Source organism: Uranotaenia lowii, chromosome 2 (genome assembly GCF_029784155.1).
Source record: "Uranotaenia lowii strain MFRU-FL chromosome 2, ASM2978415v1, whole genome shotgun sequence".
NCBI lineage: Eukaryota > Metazoa > Arthropoda > Insecta > Diptera > Culicidae > Uranotaenia > Uranotaenia lowii.
In genome coordinates this window covers 425,469,808-425,492,227 of record NC_073692.1, presented here as the reverse complement: position 1 = coordinate 425,492,227, position 22,420 = coordinate 425,469,808, and positions in this window count along the sequence as shown.

The following is a 22,420-nucleotide window of genomic DNA, read 5'->3' as shown; positions in this document are numbered from 1 at the left end:
GTACAGTTGCGTTCAAAAAAGAATGAAATCGCATGAAGCTGCGCACCCACTTCCAACTTTGACAAGCTGCCATTTCTCCCTCGGTTTATATTTTTTCATGAAAACTTCACACAATCTAGTTCAACTATCTAACTAACACTCCACAAAATTTGAAGTCTTTTCAATGACGAGAAACAAAGATACAGCTTTTCCCGTAAAAAAGAGAAATTTGGAGTTGCTTCACTAAATTTGCTGTATCTTTGACAATTTTCATCAAAAAATCTTGAAATTTGGCCCAAAGATGTAAAAATATTTGATCTAATATCAGGCCAAGTTTCGTCAAAATCGATGAACGTGATCAAAAATGGTGCCGGGTTGAAGATAAGGTTCATTATCGCCTAGCAGACGATTTCATTCTTTTTTGGACGGATGTTTGTATGGAAAACATCGTAATCTATGTATTCTTGGGTTTTTCTTCCACAAAACCAACATTTATTACAAAGAATGTTGTAAATTGATAGTAACTTCATCCTTGCTTTGTTTAGAAATAGAAATTGTCCAACAGAGCTAGTATTGAAACAAAAGAGCGAATAGAATACTCGCTTTAATTGTGGATCAAATTTGTTTATCGGTATAATTAGCAGGTCATTTTTTTAACTCTGTTTTTTCTTATTTTGAACCCTGTTGAAACATTTTCTCTTTCGAAACAAAGTACGAATGAAGTTGTAAGCAATTTACAACAATTTCTTTGTGATAACTTTTGGTTTTGTGTAAGAAAACCAAGAATACATGGATTATGATGTTTTCCATACAAACATCCGTCCAAAAAAGAATGAAATCGTCTGCTGGGCGATAATGAACCTCAATTTCAATCCGGTACCATTTTTGATCACGTTCATCGATTTTGACGAAACTTGGCCTGATATTAGATCAAATATTTTTACATCTTTGGGCCAAATTTCAAGATTTTTTGATGAAAATTGTCAAAGATACAGCAAATTTAGTGAAGCAACTCCAAATTTCTCTTTTTTACGGGAAAAGCTGTATCTTTGTTTCTCGTCATTGAAAAGACTTCAAATTTTGTGGAGTGTTAGTTAGATAGTTGAACTAGATTGTGTGAAGTTTTCATGAAAAAATATAAACCGAGAGAGAAATGGCAGCTTGTCAAAGTTGGAAGTGGGTGCGCAGCTTCATGCGATTTCATTCTTTTTTGAACGCAACTGTATTTCATATCCACTTTGTTTCGTAATTTGTTTTAATAAGGATTTTTATATGAACTCAACGCCCCATAAATTTAAAAGTCGAACTTACGCTGGAAGCTCTACAAGCCCCCCCCCCCCAAGGGAGAGGTAGGGACTGCTTTGAAAACCACTCGTTAAGATATTTTTCAAGAAAACTATGTATGCCAAGTGCCTTCACTACACATAATAAGATTTAATAGAAAAAAAATGAATTTGACTCCCAAAACTAAATTTAAAGTTGATAAGAAAAATCATAAATTCTTCCCATTTTTATGGGAGTATTCAAAGCAAATGAAACCATATCTACCTTACCTGTTATTTATTCCCCTTTATTTTCACTGTACCTATTTGTTAATGAGAAGATATTTTCATACCCAAAATAAAAATCTGTAACTTTTTAGATCAGTTTAAGGAAACTGATAAACGAATTGGAATGCGTTCGATTTTTCTCCTTTTTTCATAATTGAGTCAAGTCAAGTTCATGCGGTTTAGCTGATCAAATGATCATAAATGCGTGGCACACACTTGATAAATGTTACTCAAATTTAAAAATTAACCTCAAAATATCAAACACGCAATGGAAAGGTAATCGTGACAGCAAACTTTTCGTTTCTCCGAAACATAATCTCCCCTAGCTGGTTTCGGCGAAAAATTCCAGCCACGATAAATAAGTTGTTTACAGTCGTGTAAAACGATCCATTAATCATCAACTGAATGAGTGGTCTAATAAATCGATCCAAACCGCCTCTTACGGACATCTGTGGGTAATGCTCTTTAAAGTCAAAACCTCCTCACAGTAGGATCACTCTGGATGGTAGACGAGAGCAGGTGCCCGATGTGTCGGTTGTTACTGAATCAGAAGCATTCTGCCATTTTCGATTTCGATACCGAACTCTTGCCGAGCATATGGCAAACCACAACAAGTTAATAACAATATTTCGCATATGCTCACTTACTTATGGCATAGCAGGGTTCCTTCTTTGAGCAACTACATTTACGTTAGATTTCAAGCGCATGAGTCTCGGCTAAGTCAGAAACCACATGAAACGATTACATCGAACGTCATCTCGTCCTGTGATGATGGCTGCTGCCAATGCGCTTTTGATTAATAAACTCATAAACATTTTTCGATTTTCTCATAAACTTTGCTCGTCACTGCTGGTACGGATCATTTTATTAGATAGGAAGGTAGTGGAGTCGATAGCTGACCTGAATTATGTCATCTCTGAGTGTACTATACCAAAGGGAGTTTTCTGAATTATGCACTACGTTTATGATACAGCACTTACCCTGGGGCAACTAGTTGACGATGTCTATCTGTGTGTAGTTACGATTTTCGCCACAAGCTTCTTACCATGAACAGCAGCACCAGACTACGTTGTCTGCTGTTTGCCGTTCGTTTTCCAACGCTCTTGGCCGAATACGACAACTTTCCATTATTATTGAACCCCTGCATTAGCATTGGATGGCATAAATAAATAATTTAGTCGTTAGATCATGTGCGTTTCTCGATTTTCCCCCCCGCCCGTCTGAGATACAGCTTCTATCGGACATGGATCTAACCGAAACGCTACTGGTTATGTATTATGAGACAGGAAAAAAAATCCAGCCAATCAATCGCCGAAGTTTGACATGTTGGAAATGTGGTGCAAAATGCGCTATTGTTGAAGGCGCAACGCCCCTGTTCAATATTTTATATCAAAACCAATAGCAAAGTTAAGCTGCATACTTTAATCGTATTAATTTGCTACGATCTTTTTTTAGAACTTCATTGTCAAGCATCAAACGAAACTAATACTAAACCATGTCTGTACAGCATGACAAACATTAATTTCAAGTCTGATCAATAAAATTAAAATATTAACAGATCTTGGCTGATGTTTCAGATACTTTTTGCTGAATAAGACAAAACCATCGAAATTGATTTCTGATACAGAAAAGATAAACAAGATAAAAATATACAAGCAAAAAAAAACGAATTTAAAAATTAAAAATAAAACAAAATGTTTTAAGTTATCATAAACCTTAAATGAACTGAATGACAAAAACAAATAAACAAAGGTTAGAACAAAAATGTGCCAAATAACTGAAATAATATTACAAAATAAATTAAATGATCTTTATAATGAAACCACCAAATTCACCAAAAATGTTCAAAATACCAAACAGACCAAAATGAAAAATATTAGAAAAATAATAAAATTACCAATGTGATCAAAATGAACAAAATGTCCCTACTGACAAAAATTAAAAAAAACTCAAATTTATAAAAAGTTATTATGTTGATAATACAAGAGTTACACAAGTAGGAAAGAAATGAAAATCTACACGAAAATGAGAAAAATATTCCAACAAAATAACCAAACATGACCAAATGACGTCACAATGTGCCATTTTTTATATCATGGTTTTGCAAACCGTTATACAGTGGGGATTTTTTTTTATCAAAAAAAGGTACTTTTTCCTCTGAAGATCGCCTAAATTGTAATAAATTCGGGAAAACTATCATCTCTTTTGCAACACACACAAGAAATCGAATGGTTTTCACCGCTTTCTGATAAAATGACTGTAAACGCCTTATTTTGTTCGATTTCTCCAATTTTTTACGTGTAAAGGCATAATGTCGATTGTAGCAATCTGTCCTGCTACAAAAAGTCTTTTAAACAATATTCATTAAAATAAAAATGTTGGTTGAATCGCAATTTTTGTTTTTACAGCGACTAGTGGCTTATTTTGCCTCTTTTCCTCAAATCTTAAATTTTTTTTCAAAGACTAAGTTAAATTCAACAATTTTTCATTACGAAAGATCGTTTTTGATAGATTTCTTCATCTTTAAGATGACCGTGTTGCTTTTTTGCATTAGAATGAATCGAAACGGCTAAATAGCCCCAACTTCCCCTGAGTTTTTATTTTAATTTGTGCATAAATTTCACTGTATCATCGAACAATTCACATACAAAATGTAAAAACCAAGTGATTTTGTGTAAAATTTATCTCTGAATCAAGTGGTGTACACCGCTTAGCACTCTGCTTCCCCTAAAATCGAGCAATTTGTTGAAAAAAAATTAATATAACAAAAGACAATGCATCACAAAATGCTGAAAAATGTAAACCGCTTAGTATTAAGCTTACGAGAAGAGCCTCAATCACCACAACTTCCCCTAAAATCATGCGGTATGTTCCCAAAAATCGTAGTTCCAAATGAAAAAGCATCAGAAAATGCATAAATATGATTGAATCAGATGTTAAACTTATTGTTTAAGCAAATGATCAGCTCCGGTCAGTATTCAGTTCACGAGAAAGGTCTCATTTACTTCTATTTCTCCTAAATTCATCCATAAATTCATGCAATATAATTTAAAATATCCAGATGAGAAAGCATCAGCAAAGGTTAACAAAACATTTAATCAGGTGTGTTGTCAATCTAATGAAAAGCATCGTTTAGAACTCATTTTATGAGAGCAATCTCAATAGCCCCCATTTTCCCCTATATTCATCCAATTTTTTTTTAGAAAAATCTTTGCTACAATTGAGAATGCGCCAAAAAACGCACAAAACTTTTTGAATCATGCATCTATCAAATTGTTTAGTAGAACCTAGCACACCGCTAAGCGTATAAACAACGAAGAAAGCCTCAATTGCCCAGGTTTCCTCTGAATTCATACGGTATCTTCAGAAAATCATTGTAACAAACGAAAATGCAAAAGAACTGTGCATCAGCATGGAATCAGGGGTAAAACTCACTTACTTGAATGATGAACACCGTTTTACAGTCAGTTGATGAAAGATGTCTCAATCAATCAATTCCTTCGAAAAATCATTGTTACAAAAGAAAATGCAAAAGAACAGATGGTAAAAACATGAAATCAGGTGTAAAACTTACTGGTATGTCATATGTACTGAGCACTGTTCAGCGCTCTGTTGATGAGAAGAGACTTAACCGGCCCAATTTCCCTAGATTCATGAAATATTTAAAAAAATAGTACTTGTAACAAACGAGATTGGTTTGAAAGTTACTGTTGAATTGATGAGAAGAGCTTCAATCATATTTAAACCATATCAATTATCAATCCAACAAAATACCGTTTAAAAAAGGGGGCGATCAAGGATTTTTTTCATCAACTAATCATTTAATTATGTAGGTACATCATTCTGTTCAACAATTAGCTTTTCACATGTTTCAATTGCACTTTCTGATCGTTCTCGAATGTTGTAAGCAGGGTTGGTCGGCTCTTCTCAAACAACAAAGAGCCGGGAGCAACCAACACTGTTTTCAGTTCGGCTTCCGAGTGTAATCCTCTTTCGCTGATCGTGCTCCACTCGTTACCCGAGTTTACACGAGCTGTAAGTGACTCGGACGGCAAGTGTGAGAGCATTTGCATCCGAGTGGGAGAAAGAGAATTCTAAACAAAGTGCACCCTGTGTTTCAGTCATACACCTCAGAGTAAAGAAGGAAAAAATTATTTAGACTCCCACCACACGACGTAAAAAAAATATAAACAATTTCTACTCCGCTACCATGCCTACTGCTGTTAGCTGTTTTGATTTTTTTTTTTTTTTTTGCAAAAGGTAGTGTTCGAAGAAGAGGTGACAGGTGGTTTCATCAAAAAATTAGGACACCGCGAAGAACAAAAAACAGGATTTTTCAGGACCTCAGTAGATTGGTGGAAATGAAATGCAGCTCTTCTTAGATTGCATAAATTAAGGCGAAATAGCGGTGCAGTATACGCCTTATATTATGCAGCAGAAGAGATATGAAGTTAGGTGGCTTTCGTTTATACCGAAAAACACCGTTCTAATATCATCTGAACCGAAGATTACCATTGGTTTAAGAGGTTAAACTGTTTTTATTGCAAAATCAATTGCAATTAAGATCAGGACGGCTTCTAGAAAATCAGGACACCGCTGGGAGCTTTGATTCGTAAAGTAGCATCTTTTTTCGTGAACGTACCAAGAATAAACTGAGTTAGCTCTCGAATTCTCCTCAGCACATTGCGCATCAGATTTTTCCGGAGAAGGGAATTCTCTTCATCAGCGGATATGAATGCTCTCGCTCACTCTTATGTGTTGACAATCTCACTCCCAATTTCAGTGCGATTTATCTCTCCCCGCACCAATTGGGGGAGCAGACGAAAAAAATTGCACTCTCTTTCACTGGACAAGTCGATCTGAGGAGTTTTGCCACCCATGGTTGTAAGGTTTTTTTTTTAATATATTGCAATTATTTAAGGGAAGTTGAGGCAATTAAGATTGCATTCATCAACAGAAATTGAGCGGAGTCCATCGTTTTATTCAACAGTAAGTTTAGCACATGTTCAATTGTTTTTGTACCTTTTCTAATGCTTTCTCCTTTGTTACTTCGATCTTTTTCATATTGTATGAGTTTATAAATAAATATAGGGCTAATTGGGAAAAAAATAGATTATTCTCGTCAACTGCTGGTGTTTTTCATTCGATTCAGCAATGAGTTATACACATGATTCAATGTTTTTTGTATCTGTTCAATTTCATTTTTGTTTGTTACAATGTTTTTTTGAAAAAAAAAAATCAATGAAATAAGGTGAAATTGAGGTGATTGAGGCTCTTCTCGTAAACTTACCACTAAACGGAGTATATCATTTGACTTGACATGACAATGCATTTTGTTTGTGAATTGCTTGAATGTTACAGTGAAATTCATGCACAAAATAAAAAAAAAACTATCTTGTCGTAAGTATTGGAAAATTGGAGTACACCAATCGATTCAGTCGACATTTTAACATAAACAAGTATGGTTTATATGACATTTTAGTGGCAAGGCAGATTGCTAAATACAATCTGAATTATAACTTTACATCAAAGTATAGGGGATATTGGGCTAAATGAGGCGCTGAGAGTCATTTTATCAAAAATCGGTGTAGAACATTCAATTTCTCGTGTTTTTTTTTTACATATAAAATGATAGGTTTCTCAAGCGAGACGTTCTTTCCTGAATGGGGTACCTTTTCTGGCTCGAAAATTCGTACTATGCGTTGTGACGTCAGGAAATTTTCTTTTCAGCTACAATAAAATGAATCAAACTATGATTTTAAAATCAACACTCATTTATCCAAAACCGCTAAGAAACTTAACCAATAATGTGATTTGGTGTTAAAATAGATCCATTCGTTTCCAAAAAATTAAGCAAATTGAATCAATAAAGGTCCATAAAACAGAAAAGGTTGGCAATCCTGCAAATATAAATTTTATTCAAAATTTATTTATGTGATCACGTACATATATATTGTTTGAAAAAAAATACAACAAAAAGCTTATTCATAAAAAAATTTAAATTTATTTCTAAATCTTATAATTATTAGATAGTTTACGGTTGCCAGAATTTTTTAATCATGTATCCGAGCCGGACACACCCGGCCAATTTTATATAAAAATCTGTCAAAATCCGGTCAATTGATTTCTTATTTGACAAACAAAATCAGGGTTATATCCGAGCAAGTTTTGTCAAAACCCATAAATTACGCAAAAAAAAAAAATGAAATGTTTTTTTTTTATCAAAATTTATCGACTGTTTTTTTTATCGTATTTGAGGCTTCCAAAAAACTTTTCATGATTATTTTTTGCAGAAATTAAAACACAAATCGTTTTAGAGGCATGAATAAAAAATTTTACTTTATTTTTTTTTTTTGTTTCTATTATAGTCGTTTTACCATCTTTATGGCATTCGCGACTTTATCAACGTTGCAGTTGGCGGATCGTTATTGAAAAACTTATCTAGTACAACTGTGTTCGATGTTTACTCTTGGGCTCGAACTCGTGGACATCGGATCAGGAGACAACAGACTTGCCAACTGAGCTATATCACAAGCCCATTTTTACATTATAATTTGATTTTTTTTTGTTTGATTTTCCAAACAAAAGGAAAAAATCCGAGCGAAATCTGGGCTTTTTTTAATGAAATCCGGGCAACCGGGCCGGGTCGGACTGTTCCCAAATTTTGCATTAATTAAATATTCGGGCAAACCCGTATAAAATCAGGCAATCTGGCAACCTTAAGTTAGTTTCTGCGAAGGAAAGGGAAAATAATTGATAATTCCAAAAGCCTTCGCTCTATTGATAGTTTGTAAATGGATATTTGAGTGACCAAATCAGGTGGATTGTGAAAATCTTACAAGTTGCAAGGTTGAGTTGATCCAAGGCTAAGCACAAAGTCCATTGCTAAATTTAGAGGGATCGGACAACGGAAAGAGATTTCCCAATAATCTGGAAATTTGTAAAGAATGGAGAGAAATTTCCTTCGGAAGGAACATAAAATCCCAGATTTGCTATTTTCTTAAGCCTGTATCGGCCGATCGTTGAATTCATTCGAAAATTAAAAAAAAATCATGAAGATTTAAAAGAAAGTTTTCTACCATTAAAGAAGGTTTTTTTTAATAAACACGTCTTACCATTATAAAAACTTATTTATAAAATATAATTGATTAGTCAAAGAAAAAGTATTATGATGGTTATGTTTCAATGATTGATATGGTAGGTTTAAACATTCTGAAATCTAATATTTTTTTCAAATTTGGACTATCATATTTAGTTTTGATGATATAGAGATGTAAAATGTGTCAGTTTTAAGTGAATTCAACCATTGATAACTGATTAACTATCAAACCTACAATCAAGATAAAATCTGTTTCTGATTTTGTTTATTATACTTCATTTAATTAGGGAATAATATGTTGATGCTGATGATTTTTTTTCGATAGTTTTAAAAATTTGATTAATATTATTAGTTACAATAATTTTTGACATTTCTACAGAAAAATAAAAAAAAAATTGATTTTATTTTACAAGTTTGTTGAAACCTGTAAAACGATTAAATTTGTACTGAAATTCAATTAGGTTGAATTTTCTTTTTTAGTTTTTGTTAAATGAGGAAAGTAAACAAATAGAATTTTTTTTTTAATTTTTATATTTCCCTTTCTATCTTCCTTTCCTCGCTCACAAAGTGTTAAGCTAAGCCAACAATTGTAAACAACTAAAATCGATTAAGGCTCCCTAAAGCCTAAAGGTATGAGCCGTTTCAAATAAAGAAATTGTAAAAAAGAAGATAATTTTTTACAGTTGTTTCAATAACAAAAGCGGATAGAAAATTTGCATATTTAGATTCAGGGCACCCAAATCAGTCCAAATTTTGTTAAAAATTCATTGCACCTCGGAAAATTGTAAATTTTGAGGCCTTGTGTAATTTACCAAAACCTTTTTAAATGTGATGTTGAACATTAAGAAGAACTAGCCCCAAACCCCTAAACTCCCTCCCCCCGTTTGCCCGGTCTTGGTCTCCTGCAATCAAGCCCCCTCGTTTTTTTTGCATTTTTTTTTCCTGAATTTTCAAGAAGCTATTACAAAACCTAAAAAAAAAAAAAATTTATTATAATTTCTTGCACTATAATAAAAGCTATTGGAAAAACTGTTTTTGTTTTTTGTGCACAAATTGTTCCAGGTCAATAAAGTTATTTCCGTTAGCATTTTTGTTACTCAACGAATTCATAGTCCATGCAGTAGATAGTTAAAAGTTATATCTTTCATTCTTTTAAAACAGTGCTTTACTCCTTCTAACCCTAAGAAGAGATGAATTAGCTTAACCGCCAGAGCTTAATCTTCGGTCCCAGCCTAATGCGCTGCACCTCAGTGACACACATCTGCGAGTATCCGAGATGACAGTTGCACGACGGATTCACTTTCCCAATAACGTTGTCAGTCTGGAATCACGAGATGCCTACACAGACGATGCGATGCATGGCTAGAAGAAAACGCAACCAGCAACACAGAAGGAAGCAAAAAATAACTATCTCTTCAATGGGCAATCAACCGCGAAATTGATACAACCTCACTCGATATCTTTGGATTGAGCTCATTGAGTTTGCCCTCCCTTGAAAACTGACAACAAGGAGACTAATACCTTTGTAGAAGGTACCAAGATACTCCCAGAGGGCAAATCCACAAGAGCTGTGAGTTGTGAGCCTCACGCCATTGACGACGAACTGGAATGAAATCAACCGGAAAAATGGTCTGTGTAGGTGCAGCGCAGTTTCTTGCTCGCTAAATCAACCTTCTGGTTTTCCTCAAGCCTTCTGCTGACAAGGCCAACGAATAAGTCACCCGGTCTCCAATTGTTGTTGTTGTTGTTGCTGACTCCAATCCGGACTTGAGCCTGGACCTATTTAGGGCTGCTGTCCGTAACAGACGTGTCGTTCACGTTTTCGTTCGTTGCTTGAATGAGTGGGTGGGTGGCAGTCTTACTACTGATCTCGGCTAATGTAGCATTATTCAAAACGGTTGTAAATTTTTGCTCTAGACATACATTGCGAATGTAAAACCCTTTGCACAGATTGCGGTTGTTGATGGATACGAAAACACCATCTTTGGGCCATAATATGAATGAAGGAACCAACGAATGAATGAATGAACGAACAAATGCATATGGTGGCTAAGACCAGGCATAGATTGTTACTTACTTTCGTCTTTCGCTAATATGTGACTTAACACTTGTACGGCCGAGATGATTTTGCGCCAATATGCTAATAGCGGGTGAAGTGGCACAACCAGAAGTGGATGCTAATCAGTGTTGTTGTATTATTGGCGATTCATCTTGCCGATTGTTGCTGATGAGCCATGTCGATGACGATGAGAGTTCTTTTGCAACATGTAAGAACACTTGAGCTGTCTTGTAGTTGTTAGCTAGGTGCTACCAAGCCTGGCTGGTTGGGTTCTGCTAATTGAGTCATTATGAAAGACAGGTTTCATTTGAAGGCAGCCAGTGATCAATTATCATATAGTAATTAGCAAATTCCATCTTGAGTATGAAGAAATATTGCATGCATATCATAATTAATATTTAATGCAAATTATTTGAGTAAGTTTTTCTTAGTAAGTCGTCAAGTATTTTATGGGGCATATGAATCGATTTTTTTTTGTCGTTCCAGAGCATACATAGTTTTTTTCAACATACAAAGGAGTTCAGTACGTTTCATTGAAATTACGATTCTGTCTGAATATAGAGCAGTTTCTGGTACCTTCAAACAATAAATGTTACAACCACGTTAAACCATCACGTACAAACATCACGGAAGAGTTTATCAACTCAACAAAAATGAAACTCCAATTAGAGCTGGTAAATGGAAAATTAAGTCATTTCCCGCATAACAATTTGGAAGTAACATAAAGATTCCAGAATAAGAATCTAAAATCAAAAAATAAAAAACTTAACAGAAGAATTCAATTCATATTCAATGGAGATGCAGATATTAGAGTTCGAATTAAATGTACCGAATAGTGGTATTCGGCCAACGGTCTGTCAAGTTTTAAATAAAAATACAAAAGCGATAATATTAATTTTCTTCTATTTCTTGTTTTGAAGTCGAATATTTTCAACCAAATAATATTATCGGATGATGATCACAAGATCGTTTTCAAGCAGGGGGCTCTCTGATTTTCAAAACGTTACCTTTAACTGAAAGATTTATCTCTAAAGGGAGTGGGTTCCAGTAAAATCTTGGACAAAACACGTCAAAATTGGTGCCGAGCAATTTTAAATTGCTTATTTGGTATCGAATCGGATGAAAGTCGAATTTGAGCAAGATATCTTCAAAACAGTTGTTAAGAAGAACGTTGATCTGTAACCTTAAGCATACCATAGGGGTAATGTTCATATAACGCCCCATTTGACTAACATGCGTTACTCGTGTTTTGAAGAATCTGTAACATTTTAAGCCTGCAAATTATTACCAATTTATTTTTAATGCGGCGATTGGCCATGGCAAGTATGAATCCCAAGTAACAATGTTGGTTTTACAAGGGACTCCATACCAACTATAAATTAAAACTATAAAACCGCGTCCGGTTATGTAAGGATCTATAAAACTGCAATACAACGCTTAGTAGCACAAAAAGGCCCTTCTGCAGTAGGTTCTACAGAGCAAACAATAAAACCTTGCCAATCCAAATCAACTTTTAGAGTTCTGTTTGAATTTCGCTTATAAAACCTATTTATGATATTATTTTCATCTACAAATAATTCTGCTCTAGAATTGGGTATTCAATAATAATTTACAAAACAATTGAATATTATTCAAATAAAAAATGAAAAAACAAAGCGAATAGGATTAAGGGGGGGGGGGGGGGGGGGTAGGGTCTAACGGCTATAAAAAAACACCATTTTTACGATTTTTTTTTCTAGAGCTATCGTTCAAAAAAAAATGTTTTCAAAATTTTTGCATTATACAAAGCATTGTTAAAAGAACATTTAGTAATTTTTTTCGTAGAAAAAATAATGAAAAATGAGCCGGTGACGGAGCACTTTCGAGGATGCCTTTTAGAAAACAGGATTTGCGGTGGACACTGTATCTCAGCACAGAATCATCTGAAGTCAAAAAATCAGAGCAAAATATTTTTAATAGATGTTTTTTCTAGACCCCAACGTTTTTATTTAACTTAAATAAAAATTTATGAAATTTTTGTGGCTGTTTGAAGTAAAAAATACGATTTTTCACGAAAAAATCCGCCATTTTCACCTGTAAAATCTCCTCAAAGTAAAAAAAACAAAAAAGAAAAACGTTGGGGTCTGGTATTTTATATGTAGAAAATATGTTCCAAATTTGAAAAGAATCGGATAAGTAGTTTTCAAATGACGATTTCCACGGACTTTAAAAATGTGCTTTCGAGAAAAACGCGTTTGAAGTTTCTGCTCTTGCTTTGTTGCAGTATTAGATAGGAGGAGATAAAGGCCTATAGTTTCTACAGTTTTGCTTCAATTGACTTGAAAATAAAAAAATAAAAAAATCGATTTTTTGAAAGTGTTAGACCCTAACCCCCCCCCCCCCCCCCCCCCCCCCCTTAATTGATTTTAGGTAATTCAATGCTATTTTCTAAGCCGGAATGCGCAATACATACTGTTTATTTACTTGCGCTTTCAAATTTACCGCAAATAGGTATAAGAAAATGTGGAAAAAATTATGAGCCTGCTGTAAATCGTTCTTTTAAACAATAAAAATCCAATTAAATAGATCGGGTAAATATTGCTTTCAATTATTGAATCATCTTTTGGTTTGTAAATAAATTTTAAAATTTTTTCTCAGCAATAAGGATATCCAAGTTTATACTGCGTGGGTTAAGGGATAACAGTTACTCTCTAAAATAGAAAGATATCATTTATAAGTTCATCATCATTTGTCTAACAAATGGCGCTTATATATGAAATTAATAAAAGTCGTTATTCAACTCTTAAAAAACGATTTTGCTTTCAGAAAACTTCTAATAAAACTATTTTTCTTTTAAATAACTTTTTTGTCTTATAAACGTGTGTGGAATTTGAAAAGGAAGCTTGAATGATATTCTATAAACCGACAAAGTTATATAACATTCTTGGAGTCTTTCCTTCAAAACTGCTTCAGGCTTAATGAGTTTCTTTGAAGGATTTATAGAACCTTTATGATTTGAATATTTTTGGCGGATAGTTAAAAGACATTTTTTAAATCATTTATTCATTTTTTTTATTGAGTTGAAAAATATAACATAATGCACGTTTTTTCGTATAGCACACTTTAAAATTTTAGGATCATATTTTGGTGAATTTCGCGAAAAAATAAAACAAAACCGCGGCTGAGAACAAACAAAATACTTCACTTACACCTGAGTTTCTTCCACAATATTATGCACTCTTATCAGGTAATAAATTATTCTGCATGCCGTTCCTGGTGATTGGTGGGAAGAATTTCGCCCCTCATTCTTCTCAGATGATGCAAAATTACAGATTTTTCCACAGAAAACCTTCCTTTGTTGACATTTTGGTCGATTGAGAAACGACAGACTGTTGTAAGCCAATTATTCGACCGAATAACTTTTATAAAACTTTAACAGCGTATAGAAGTTTTAGTTCCTCATAAACGGTTTATAGGCGCCACGAAAAGTTATTTATTTGCATGTTTAAAACCTAAGCAACTTGTAATGACCGTATAAGAACACGAATACTAGGAATTGGTTTGAGAGGGCTTTTATAAATCTGAACAGGTTCATAGGAAGGTATACTTAAACATTTTTAAATCGTTTATCTTTTCAAATATAAAAATGTTTTATAGGGCACTCAAAGTACCTAATATAAATCAAATCTCAAAAGTTTAATTTTGTTATATAAGTTGGATATATAATGCGCGTGTAGATGTCCTAGAGACTAGTTGTTAAAAGGTTATCATTAAATGCTTTTTAAACCAATAATGGATATTATACGTCCTTTATAAACTTGTGTTCAAAAATTCTAAAACCAATCTGAATTTTGTGTGTTACTTGGGAATGTTTCCTTAAAAGACCTCTGTGTTGAGAAAATTTAAGGGTTTTTCTTCAATTCGATGAACATTTTAAAACACTTTCAATAAGGTGTCACCAAGCAGAGAAAAAAGAACAAGACAATGAATATTTTCTGACACATCGATATAGGCGAATCTAAACTATGATTTAACGCCAAGTAGGCTTGCCAAGTAGGATAAACTCATTTTTTGGCATAATTTAGTTACAGTAAAATAATTTTAGAACTCCCTGATGATGATGCTAATCTGCCGAGCAATAACAGCGTTTTCATGAATTAAAGGGTGATACGGTCATAATTTGGTCAATATCAACTAGACGTATTTCTTTCAATTTTGCATTTAAAAAACCTGAATAAAACCTGAATACCCTTCAATTTGAAGGTGTGTGTTTGTAGAATGTTGGTCCTATTTTGATTTGGGAATTCACTCTTCAGTTGCCAAAATGCCGTCCAAGGAAGAAGAGCAACGTATCAAAACTTTGCTAGCGCATCGCGAAAATCTGAGCTACTCGCACGCAAAGCTGGCAAAATTGCTAAAAGTTACCAAATCAACCGTTACAAAGGTAATTAAAGTTTTTGGGGAACGTTTATCGACAGCCAAGAAGTTTGGATCGGGGGGAAATTGAAAACCAGAAGCCGCTGAGACGACCAAGAGAAACAAACTGACTTGGATAACAAATTAGAAATTTTAAAATTGAATTAACAATCAAAATAATTAATCTCTGGCTTAATTTCTACATTAATTGCATAACTCATTTCCGGATCAATCTGAATCCTAATTTTAAATATCAATTCTTAATCTGAATATTGAATCTGCATGCAATTTTAAATTTGGGTCTGTTTTCGAGGTTCAACATTGTTTCTAAATCTAAATTCCAGTTCACAACTAAAATTGAAATTTGTTTCCAAAATCTACTCAGTTATGACCAATCACGCCTTGCCCGCTTTTGCAATGAAATTTTCAAGACAAGTCCGGCCGGTCCCGGATGCCCGGATATTGAAGAAAACTGCCCAGATTTTGGCCAGCTTTATCAATTTTATTTGATAAATTAAACAAATATCTCTCATTCTGTTTTGACTTAAACGTCCAAAAAAGTATTTTTTTTTTCAAAATTTATTTCATCAAAATGAAAAATAAATTTAATTACAAATATTTTTTCTGCAAATTCCCCTTATTTTATTTTGGATTTTGGCCTGAAATTTGCTCAGATTTGCCTGGATATTATCTGGATTTTTTTAATGTTAAATTCAAATCAGGTAGGTAACAATTGTTACAAGTTATCAAAAAATGCCCGGAAATTCCCTGCTCTGAAAAATAGTTCTGAAAAGACCAAATTTTGAAGTTTTTGGTTTCAATCAGAACTCTGAAAAAGAAATAAGTTTTAAAACTTTGAATCTTAATAAGAAACAACAATTCAGGATGGTTTCTTATATTATTTTTATCACAATCGAAAATTATCCTCCAAATATTAAAAATGAATATGTGTTTCGAAAATCGTGAATCATATTCTGTGTGAATTACAAATCCAAATTTGAGTCAAGATTACGATAAAACTCTTTATTTTTAATTTCTAATGGTGAATCGAAATGAATATCAAGAATCCAAATTTGGAAACAGTATCCGAGATTTGAAAACAGAAGTACAATTTTGAATCAGAACCTCTGAAAAGAGGCAAATCTTGTTGAAATTAAATATTAAGATTAAAAAATTAGTTTCTATCAATAGATGATTTTTTTTAAACTGTAGTATAATTTTAAATTGATGACTAGTTTTCGATACTTTGATATCAGTTCTGAGTCAAATTTGTTACTATCAAACAAACAACCCTACATCATCATTCAAATTTTAATAAGAATTTCGAGTTTTGAGTGAACAGTAGTATACCACGCTCGTTTTTTTTCAGATCTCTCATGGGGGTTGCTTAATCATCAAACCCTCCTCCCCCATTCCTACGGCCATGTATTAAGCGTATTAGTTATATGGCCAGGTAGAGAGTAAAATGATGTAAAATTTTCTTTATGTTATATTTTCCCTAGGATCGTGATTCTTTTTTTTATCGAAATCTTGGTGTTAAATTATTTAACAAACGTTTCATAGAGAAAATCAATACGAATAATGTATTACCCTGACGTAAAAACTTATTTGCCATTGCAGGAATGTTAAGGTTTTGATTAACAATTAAAACAAAAACGCAGCGAAAAAAAAAAGAAAATGACAATCTATCGTTAGATGCCTACTCTACAGCAAAAATAACGTAAAAAGTTTTATATATCAGTAAACATTCCGATCAACTTGATTCAGTTGTTATCGTTACTTTGTCTGCGTCTCTACAGCAGTATCAGAATCCCGGTCGAGTGAACACAGACGTTAGTAGCAGCAATGTTTGGTGCTTTTTCAAAAATCATGACACTTCGAAGAAAAAAAAACAGGATTTTCAAGACCTCTAATTCAGCTTAGATTGTATAAATAAAAGCGAAATACAGGTCCTACACATGCCTAAAGTTAGGCAACTGATGCGAGCAGAACCTTGGCTTCATGCTGACGCTGCGTATCGAAGAAATGTGTTTCACAAAAAAAAACTCTGCATTTTGTATGCGCTTTGCTGAACAGTTTAAATTTTCCCTTATTTGTCCGACTTAACCTACCGTTAAATGTAATTTCATTCCGTGAAATGTTAAACGGTATCTCACTGTGGAATACACTGTATTATAAAAAAAAACTATCCTCATAGGTAGTTGAAATGATTTTGTTTAGCTCAAGGTGAATTCTAAATCTCAATATCAATGTTGCTGAAATCCTGCCGAAGTTTGTCAACCGACAGGAAGCACGAGTAAGGTTGCATGCATGCCAAAGTAGCTACCCGAGGTATCATTTATCAAAAGATGATTGCTGCAAGTCTCAATCCGAAACCAATAATTTAATTAGATGATTTATGTGTAGTAGGTATCTCGTCCATCCGTCTAACAGGGTCGCAAATTATCATCTCATGATTGGCTGGAGGTATGGAGTTGAGGGCTCATCTCTTCACATGTAACGAAGCATCAACATCAGCAAAATCACCCGCGGAAGCAAGAGCACTTCCTCCCGTGGAATCATCATCATCGTGTGGGCCAACCCGTTCATTCCGCTGCTGTCCGCCTTCGGGTGTTTGCCTTGTACATTTTCCTGCTTTACACAAAACGAAAACCAAGCCCCCTGAAAGCCAAATGAAGATAGACAAGAGAGTCCAACCGACGGACGACCAACAAGCATTATAACCAGAGGCGCCTCAGCTAGAGATTGAGAGGGTACTTGCTTGCGCAGGTTGTTAGGCGGAATCCACCGGAGTTCTCCACTTGTCGGTCGCTGGAACTTCGGCTATCGATCGCACGCAGACCTGAAAATTGCCCCGACTAACTATGCTGGACGTTTTCATAAATTATCATTCATTATGAATTTGTATCATAATTATTCACATGCGCCACTGTTCTCCTTCTTTGGACGTAGGAAAGGAACAAAATCCGGAACCGACCCCGGCCATGTTTATGGTCTTTGCGGGCTCATCGTTCTGCATAATGTAACCTTATCAACTTTTAAAATGTAGCTCATTATCGATTTCTCTGGGCCGCCATCCAGTAGCTTTTGTTTCGGGCTTGCAGAAGTTGGTTATTATAATTAGAAGTAATACGTCCATTCTGTGTTGATCTTTCATCAGCGGTAATTTTACTCCAATTGACAGTTAATAATTAACTTAACTACGCAGAATTGTTACTTTGGCTCCTCTTTGTCCGAAATCACCGAATGAGTACATTCGAGTATTTTTCGGGGTGACCAGAAGAAATTTTACAACTAAATTATAGGCAATCAACTCTCCACGGAGATAGATTTATAGCCAATTGACTCGGTGAAGGTTTTGTTGGCGGCAGATTTCAATTTTTTCCGATTGGCAATAACCAAGTTTGGATCATTAAGATCGCCTCACGCAGTTAAAAAAAACTCGGTCAATCAGGTTGGAAGTTGAAGCCCCTTCTCAGTAGTGATGCAATTTGGATTCTTTTCGGCAAGTTGTCCTTGGGGCTAAGCGCGCAATCGACAACAAGAAGGAAAAGGGCACTTCAATATAGGTAAATACTCTCGCACACGTAAGTTTGTGAACGCGTTCGACTGGCCAAAAAGCACTTGTAGGCACGCAATTGCTTGGGCTTTTGAGACCTGAACAAGTGCTCCTTCTTGTCTCGCTCAACTAGGAATCATTTATTCTGATGGATCGCTTGGAAGAATTGGATACATTTATCGAAGGTAAGTGAGGTTCATTAGCACAGTTGCCAATATTTTGAGACTACTTACTGAGAACTTTGCAGTGCGCTAAGTACCCTGAGTAGAATAGAGACGACCTTCGTGTTCCTTTGAAGTCATGCGAAGGAATTGGTTTGGATGATCTGCTAAATGCAGTGGTTTTGATTTGGAAAAGTAATGAAATAAAGCTTAAAAAACGTTTTATGATTTTTTTTTATCTAAAAAGCCCGTTTTCGATAAATTTTTCGAATTCGGCAGTTTTTTAGTTAAGTTGATAGTGCCTAAGATGCACCAAAAGCATAATTCTTTCAAAAAAAGCGTCCATTGGATATTTTTTATGCAGATCACGTTCGTTTTTGGCAACATCCTGTTTTGGCACAGGTACCAAAATCGAATGATTTTTTTAAATAAATTTACCCGGTAGTTTTCGGTATAACAGGAGCAATATAATTTAGACAAACACCATAAATATGTTTTTACAATCTTTAATGCCGAAAATACAACAACAAAAACAAAAATATTTTCCAAAAAATATCAACTATAAATTGACAAAAAGATGAAAATTTCATAATATTTAAAAATAAATATAAACAAAAAATTAGAATGGAATGATTATCCATGAAAAAAATGCTAATAAATCAAAAAGCAAACGTTAAAAATAAAACACGAACAAACACAGTGCTAAATGCATAAATAACATGATAAAAAATTAAAATAAATGACTAAAAATTACGTAAAGAATAACAATAATATTTTATTTGTAGTAATAAGTAAAAAAAAGTTGAGAAATAAAACCGTTCGGTTTTTACAACACCAATTGTTAGGGTGTGTTGCCAAAATTCAACGGCGTCTGTATTAGTTTTGTGCTTAAGGCAAAAACAAAAATTTCAAAACATGGAAAACCTTGAAATTTTTTCAACTTAAACCACTGATGAGAGACACCGATCAAGCTTTATAGCATTGATATTCGTGCAGTTTTTCATTGATTGTCTTTTTCCAATTTTTTATCCTAAATAAACGAAAATCATCGCCTGTCAAAATTGGCACCAATATTTAAAAAAAAAACATTTTTTGATTCCCAACATCACCCATGAGAGAGACTAGAATCTGCGAGCACACTGAAACTAGGCCTTCGGCTAGCTCAGGCAGGACTCAAGACAATCTCACGATCGGCGCACGCAATAAAGTTAACAAAAATGTTTAAAGGGCAACTACCGAATAACACTCGGGCGCGTTCCTAAGTGAATAAAAGTCCACTGTGGCATCGGTCTTCTGACACCTTCCCCGGTAGAACTAATCGGTGATATGGAACCTCATGGTCAAGCCACGTCATCTCCTCAGGGTTTTCGGATTCTGGCGACACTTTTTTGCCTGAAATCACGAACAAGAATTGAAACATGGAACGTTTTAACCCTTGCCCAACAAGGCAAGCTGGTTCAACTTGCTTGAAAAGGTAGCAGCCTCAAGCTTAAAATTTTGGGACTAAGCTGGGATTACTGTAAAAAACTTCGACAGTAATCAAAAAGTTACACCAATGGTTTCGAATGTGCAGTAGACGAAGACGATTGAAGACAACCAATCATCCATTCAAGTAACTGCTACGATGTTTGCAGTATTTGGCTCTTTCAACGAGACCGAAAATTTGTGCCGGAGTCAGCGCACTCATATGCGCATTGTGTGGGACTAAAGCGGATTCAACGATATCTGCGAGGTGCGACAAAGCTGGTCTACACTAAGGGGGTAGAAAACCTCGTTTTAATGAGATATGTTGATGTCGACTTTGTAAACTATGTCGATGACAGAAAGTCTATTTCTGGCCATGATTTCAAGGTTTTTGGTAGTCTGGTTTCGTGATCTAAGAAACGTCAAAAGACGGTGAATCTGTCAACTACGAAAACTGAAATAGCTCCTTGGCGTGCTAGGTGTGGCTTACACCGACTCTTTTCTAATCCTGGAAGACAACATCCCTTGTATTCAATTCACAAAAGAACCTAGAAGTCATCAAAGGATGAAGCATTTGGACCTGAAATAAATGTTTATCCGAGAGCTGCTTAAGCTTCGGAAGGTCCACAGCAAACTTATACATTTGGAGGACCGACCTGCCGATGTATTGATCAAGGGGTTTCTCAAGGCACAGCATCGCAAGCTGGTCGAGTTACTAAACGTTCAATTTCAGGGGAGGTGTTGAAACTCACTCGCGACGACCGAACATCAAAGATGTTTATTCTGCGATGATTATTCCGGACTAATGAACCGCGGGGCAAATGTAAACAAAAACATAGAGTCACTACCAAATTTTACAGTATAGCTTTTGAAAGTCAACTGTTTAAATTTTTTGAGATACTTTTAGCTTAAATAGCTTAGCATAGCTTGATTGACTACTCACATCCACCTGAATCATTGAACCCTAAATGCTCCAATATCAATATTTACTTAATGATTTTCACTGAATCCTTTTTTTATCATTAATTAATAATAAAACTGTTTGCGTTTTATTTTTTTTACAATAAGGGCATTTCGAAAACCATGATCGCAGGCGTGGCTCAGTAAAAAGAATGGTAATTGGGATTAGTAACTCAATCTCAAAACTGATGCTCTCTCGTTGAACATCAATAACGTTGCCGGCCACTTCCTCGAACTCAATAGATAGATAGATAAAATAGAGAAAGGGATGAAAAATTTAACTTTTTGCTTTAGGACCGAGGTCACCTCTGCATCGTAGCAAACAATTTTGTTTTGAAGAGTGAGTGGAAGGATTTGATTCGGAAACACTTTTGACTAGTGTTATCTAGTTTTTTAATCCTATTCTCGAAATTGTTATTTGATGAAAAACCTAAACTGGCACAAGTAGAAAAATACAAACCAAGCTTATACCACATTCTTTCGGGTTTCTTGATACTTTTCAAAACATCTCTTTTTCAACTATACCTCACGTTAACATACTAAAAATCCAGTGCAAAGCTGAATTTAGGTAAAGGAGTTGTCTAAGAAAATCCAAATTGATAAAAGGCTCGAAAAACAGCTACCTTTGAAAAGTAGTCATAAATTCTGTATTTCATATTTAAAAAATCTAGAGATGCCAAAATGTGAAAAATTACGTATTCTTTCAAATTTACTTTTTTAAATTTTTTTTTCAACTGTAACAGGAACAACTTTTCTACATTTTTTGTGTCCATAACCTTATAAAAAATTATAAAAATATCCATATGTGTAATATATAGCTTTTAACTTCAGCTTTCTCAGGCACTAAGTGAAATTTTTTTGAGCTCTTAATTACTGATTTATAGCCTTTTTCCTGAAGCATGTTTTTTCATAAAAATTTCTTGCACTTTAAATAACTTTAAAACAATTGATTATATCTGAAAATTGTCTAGAAAGCATTTTTGAGTCACGTTATAAGCTTTTCAAAACTAAAAGTTTAGTAGAAATAGGCTAAAAAACAAGATAGTTTTAGCGAATACGGTGTAAGCCGTCATTTGAACGCTCGCGGTATGATTAGGTATACCACATGCGTTAATCGAAAACAACAACACTTAGAAAAAATTTTAAAAATGCAAAAATATTTGCCTATTAAAAATAAAAATAGTCCTGTCGTTA